We start from the raw sequence: 6,830 nt of genomic DNA, 5'->3' as shown, positions 1-6,830 counted from the left end.
ATCCCATCCCATCCCATCCCATCCCATCCCATCCCATCCCATCCCATCCCATCCCATCCCATCCCAGGGACACCATCCCAGGGATACCATACCATCCCATCCCATCGCAGGGATCCCATCCCATCCCATCGCATCCCATCCCAGCGATCTCATCCCAGGGATTCCATCCCATGCCAGGTATCCCATCCTATCCCCGGTATCCCATCCCAACCAATCCTAACCCAGGAATCCCATCCCATCCAATCCCAGGGATCCCATCCCATCCCATCCCATCCCATCCCATCTCACCCCATCCCATCCCAGGCATCCCATCCCATCCAAGGGATCCCATCCCATCCCATCCCAGGGATCCCATCCCATCCCAGGGATCCCATCCCATCCCATCCCATCCCAGGGATCCCATCCCATGGAAGCCATCCCAACCCAGGGATCCCATCCCATTCCAACCCATCCCATCCATCCCAGGGATCCCATCCCAGGGATTCCATCCCATCCCAGGGATCCCATCCCATTCCAGGGATCACATTCCAGGGATCCCATCCCAGGGATCCCATCCCAGGGATCCCATCCCATCCCATCCCATCCCATCCCATCCCAGGGATCCCATACCAGGGATCCCATCCCATCCCCGGGTCCCCATCCCAGGGATTCCATCCCATCCCAACACATCCCATCCCATGGATACCATCCCATCCCAGAGATCCCATCCCAGGGATCCCATCCCATCCCAGGGATCCCATCCCATCCCCTCCCCTCCCATCCCATCCTAGGGATCCCATACCAGGTATCCCATCCCATCCCTGGGATCCCATTCCGTACCATCCCAGGGATCCCATTTCATCCCATCCCATCCCATCGATCCCATCCCATCCCAACCCATTGTAGCCAATCCCATCCCATCCCATCCCACCCCATCCCATCCAATCCCATCCCATACCATCACATGCTACCCCATCCCATCCCAGGGATCTCATCCCAGGGATTCCAGCCCATCCCAGGTATCCCATCCCAACCAATCCCAACCCAGGGATCCCATCCCATCCCATCCCATCCCATCTCATCCCATCCCATCCCAGGGATCCCATCCCATCCCACGTATCCCATCCCATCCCATCTCATCCCGCGGATACCATGCCATGGCATCCCATCCCATCCCATCCCATCCCATCTCATCCCATCCCATCCCAGGGATCCCATCCCATCCCACGTATCCCATCCCATCCCATCTCATCCCGCGGATACCATGCCATGGCATCCCATCCCATCCCATCCCATCCCAGGGATCCCGTCCCATCCAAATCCTTCCCATCCCATCCCATCCCATCCCATGCCATCCCATCCCATTGTAGCCCATCCCATCCCTTCCCACCCCATCCCATCCCATCCCGTCCCATCACATCCCATCCCAGATATCCCGTCCCAGGGATCCCATCCCATCCCAAGGATCCCATCCCATCCCAGGGATCCCATCCGATCCCATCCCATCCCATCCAATCACATCCCATCCCAGGGATCCCATACCAGAGATCCCATCCCCGGGTCCCCATCCCAGGGATTCCATCCCATCCCAACCCATCCCATCCCATGGATACCATCCCATCCCAGAGATCCCATCCCAGGGATCCCATCCCATCCCAGGGATCCCATCCCAGGGATCCCATCCCATCCCATCCCATCCCATCCCATCCCAGGGATCTCATCCCAGGGATTCCAGCCCATCCCAGGTATCCCATCCTAACCAATCGCATCCCAGGGATCCCATCCCATCCCATCCCATCCCATCCCATCCCATCCCATCTCATCCCATCCCATCCCATCCCAGGGATCCCATCCCATCCCACGTATCCCATCCCATCCCATCTCATCCCGCGGATCCCATGCCATGGCATCCCATCCCATCCCATCCCATCCCATCCCATCCCATCCCATCCCAGGGATCCCGTCCCATCCAAACCCTTCCCATCCCATCCCATCCCATCCCATCCCATCCCATCCCATTCCATCCCATCCCATCCCTTCCCACCCCATCCCATCCCATCCCGTCCCATCACATCCCATCCCAGATATCCCGTCCCAGGGATCCCATCCCATCCCAAGGATCCCATCCCATCCCATCCCAGGGATCCCATCCGATCCCATCCCATCCCATCCAATCCCATCCCATCCCATGCCATCCCATCCCAGGGATCCCATACCAGAGATCCCATCCCATCCCCGGGTCCCCATCCCATGGATACCATCCCATCCCAGAGATCCCATCCCAGGGATCCCATCCCATCCCAGGGATCCCATCCAATCCCATCCAAAACCATCCCATCCAAACCCATCCCATCCCATCCCATCCCATCCCATCCCATCCCATCCCATCCCATCCCATCCCATCCCATCCCATCCCATTGTAGCCCATCCCATCCCTTCGCACCCCATCCCATCCCATCCCGTCCCATCACATCCCATCCCAGATATCCCATCCCAGGGATCCCATCCCATCCCAGGGATCCCATCCCATCCCATCCCAGGGATCCCATCCGATCCCATCCCATCTCATCCAATCCCATCCCATCCCAGGGATCCCATACCAGAGATCCCATCCCATCCCCGGGTCCCCATCCCAGGGATTCCATCCCATCCCAACCCATCCCATCCCATGGATACCATCCCATCCCAGAGATCCCATCCCAGGGATCCCATCCCATCCCAGGGATCCCATCCCAACCCAACCCATCCCATTCTACCCCATCCGATCCCATCCTATCCTATCCCATCCCATCCCATCCCATCCCATCCCATCCCATCCCATCCCAGGGACACCATCCCAGGGATACCATACCATCCCATCCCATCGCAGGGATCCCATCCCATCCCATCGCATCCCATCCCATCATATCCCATCCCAGCGATCTCATCCCAGGGATTCCATCCCATGCCAGGTATCCCATCCCATCCCAGGTATCCCATCCCATCCCATCCAAGGGATCCCATCCCATCCCATCCCATCCCATCCCAGGGATCCCATCCCATGGAAGCCATCCCAACCCAGGGATCCCATCCCATTCCAACCCATCCCATCCATCCCAGGGATCCCATCCCAGGGATTCCATCCCATCCCAGGGATCCCATCCCATTCCAGGGATCACATTCCAGGGATCCCATCCCAGGGATCCCATCCCATCCCATCCCATCCCATCCCATCCCATCCCAAGGATCCCATCCCATCCCATCCCAGGGATCCCATCCGATCCCATCCCATCCCATCCAATCCCATCCCATCCCATGCCATCCCATCCCAGGGATCCCATACCAGAGTTCCCATCCCATCCCCGGGTCCCCATCCCAGGGATTCCATCCCATCCCAACCCATCCCATCCCATGGATACCATCCCATCCCAGAGATCCCATCCCAGAGATCCCATCCCATCCCAGGGATCCCATCCCATCCCAACCCATCCCATCCCATCCTACCCCATCCCATCCCATCCTATCCCATCCCATCCCCTCCCCTCCCCTCCCATCCCATCCTAGGGATCCCATACCAGGTATCCCATCCCATCCCAGGGATCCCATTCCGTACCATCCCAGGGATCCCATTTCATCCCATCCCATCCCATCCCATCGATCCCATCCCATCCCACCCCATCCCATCCAATCCCATCCCATACCATCCCATGCCACCCCATCCCATCCCATCCCATGGATCCAATCCCATCCCATCCCATCCCAGGGATCGCATCCCATCCCATCCCATCCGATCCCATCCCATGCCATCCCAGGGATCCCATCCCATCGCATCCCATCCCATCCCATCCCATCCCAACCCATCCCATCCCATCCCATCCCATCCCATCTCATCCCATCCCATCCCATCCCATCCCATCCCATCCCATCCCATCCCTTCCCATCCCATCCTAGGAATCCCACACGAGGGATCCCATCCCATCCCAGTGATCCAATCCCAGCGATCCTATCCCATCCCAGGGATTCCATCCCATCCCATCCCAGGGATCCCATCCCATGGAACCCATCCCATTCCATCTTATTCCATCCCATCCCATCCCATCCCATCCCAGGGATCCCATTCCAGCCCATCCCATCCCATCCCATCCCAGGGATCCCATCCCATCAAAACCCATCCCATCCCAGGCATTCCATCCGAGGGATCCTATCCCATCCCAGGGATCCCATCCCAGGGATCTCATCCCATCCCAGGGATCCCATCCCATCCCAGGGATCCAATCCCATTCCAGCTATCCCATCCCAGGGATTCCATCCCATCCCAAGGATCCCATCCCATCTGTTCCCATCCCAAGTATCCTATCTCATCCCGTCCCATCCAAGGGAACCCATCCATTCCCAACCCCGGAATCCCATCCCTTCCCTTGCCAGGGATCCCATCCCATCACAGGATCCCATCCCATCCCATCCCAGGGATCCCATCCCAGGGATCCCATCCCATCCCATCCCATCCCATCCCATCCCATCCCATCCCATCCCATCCCATCCCATCCTAGGAATCCCACACCAGGGATCCCATCCCATCCCAGGGATCCCATCCCATGGAACCCATCCCATCCCATCCCATTCCATCCCATCCCATCCCTTCCCATCCCATCCCATCCCATCCCATCCCATCCCATCCCATCCCAGGGATCCCATCCCATCCCAGGGATCCCATCCCATCCCACGGATCACATTCCAGGGATCACATCCCATCCCAGGGATCCCATCCCATCCCATGCCAACCCATCCCATCCTATCCCATTCCCATCCCATCCCATCGCATCCCATCTCATCCCAGGGATCCCATCCCAGCCCATCTCATCCCAGGGATCCCATGCCATGCCATGCCATGCCATGCCATCCCATCCCATCCCATCCCATCCCAGGGATCCCATCCCATCCAAACCCATCCCATCCGATCCCACGGATCCCATCCCATCCCACGGATCCCATCCCATCCCAGGGATCCCAACCCAATCCAGGGATCCCATCCCATCCCATCCCATCCCACACCAGGGATCCCACCCCATCCCATCCCAGGGATCCCATCCCATCCCATCCCATCCCATCCCAGGGATCCCATCCCAGGGATCCCATCCCATCCCAGGGATCCCATCCCAATCCAGGGATCCCATCCCAGGGATCCCATCCCATCCCATCCTATCCCATCCCATCCCATCCCATCCCACACCAGGGATCCCATCCCATCCCATCCCAGGGATCCCATCCCATCCCATTCCAGTGATCCAATCCCAGCGATCCTATCCCATCCCAGGGATTCCATCCCATCCCATCCCATCCCAGGGATCCCATCCCATGGAGCCCATCCCATTCCATCTTATTCCATCCCATCCCATCCCATCCCAGGGATCCCATCCCATCCCATCCCAGGGATCCCATTTCTTCTGTTACCATCCCTGCGATCCCATCCCATCCCATCCCATCCCATCCCATGGATCCCATCCCATCCCAACCCATCCCATCCCATGGATCTCATCCCATCCCAGGGATCACATCCCATCCCATCCCAGGCATCGCATCCCATCCCATCCCATCCGATCCCATCCCATGCCATCCCAGGGATCCCATCCCATCACAGGGATCCCATCCCATCCCACCCCATCCCATCCCATCCCATCCCATCCCATCCTAGGAATCCCACACCAGGGATCCCATCCCATCCCAGTGATCCAATCCCAGAGATCCTATCCCATCCCAGGGATCCCATCCCGTGGAACCCATCCCATCCCATCCCTTCCCATCCCATCCCTTCCCATCCCATCCCATCCCATCCCAGGCATTCCATCCGAGGGATCCTATCCCATCCCAGGGATCCCATCCCAGGGATCTCATCCCATCCCAGGGATCCCATCCCATCCCAGGGATCCAATCCCATTCCAGCTATCCCATCCCAGGGATTCCATCCCATCCCAAGGATCCCATCCCATCTGTTCCCATCCCAAGTATCCTATCTCATCCCGTCCCATCCAAGGGAACCCATCCATTCCCAACCCCGGAATCCCATCCCTTCCCTTGCCAGGGATCCCATCCCATCACAGGATCCCATCCCATCCCATCCCAGGGATCGCATCCCATCCGATCCCATCCGATCCCATCCCATCCCATCCCAGGGATCCCATCCCAGGGATCCCATCCCATCCCATCCCATCCCATCCCATCCCATCCCATCCTAGGAATCCCACACCAGGGATCCCATCCCATCCCAGGGATCCCATCCCATGGAACCCATCCCATCCCATCCCATTCCATCCCATCCCATCCCTTCCCATCCCATCCCATCCCATCCCATCCCATCCCATCCCATCCCATCCCATCCCATCCCAGGGATCCCATCCCATCCCAGGGATCCCATCCCAGGGATCCCATCCCATCCCAGGGATCCCATCCCATCCCACGGATCACATTCCAGGGATCACATCCCATCCCAGGGATCCCATCCCATCCCATGCCAACCCATCCCATCCTATCCCATTCCCATCCCATCCCATCGCATCCCATCTCATCCCAGGGATCCCATCCCAGCCCATCTCATCCCAGGGATCCCATGCCATGCCATGCCATGCCATCCCATCCCATCCCATCCCATCCCATCCCAGGGATCCCATCCCATCCAAACCCATCCCATCCGATCCCACGGATCCCATCCCATCCCACGGATCCCATCCCATCCCAGGGATCCCAACCCAATCCAGGGATCCCATCCCATCCCATCCCATCCCACACCAGGGATCCCACCCCATCCCATCCCAGGGATCCCATCCCATCCCATCCCATCCCATCCCAGGGATCCCATCCCAGGGATCCCATCCCAT

The sequence above is a fragment of the Sturnus vulgaris genome, chromosome W (assembly GCF_052056855.1).
Source record: "Sturnus vulgaris isolate bStuVul1 chromosome W, bStuVul1.hap1, whole genome shotgun sequence".
Classification (NCBI taxonomy): domain Eukaryota; kingdom Metazoa; phylum Chordata; class Aves; order Passeriformes; family Sturnidae; genus Sturnus; species Sturnus vulgaris.
This window is presented reverse-complemented; position numbering follows the sequence as displayed.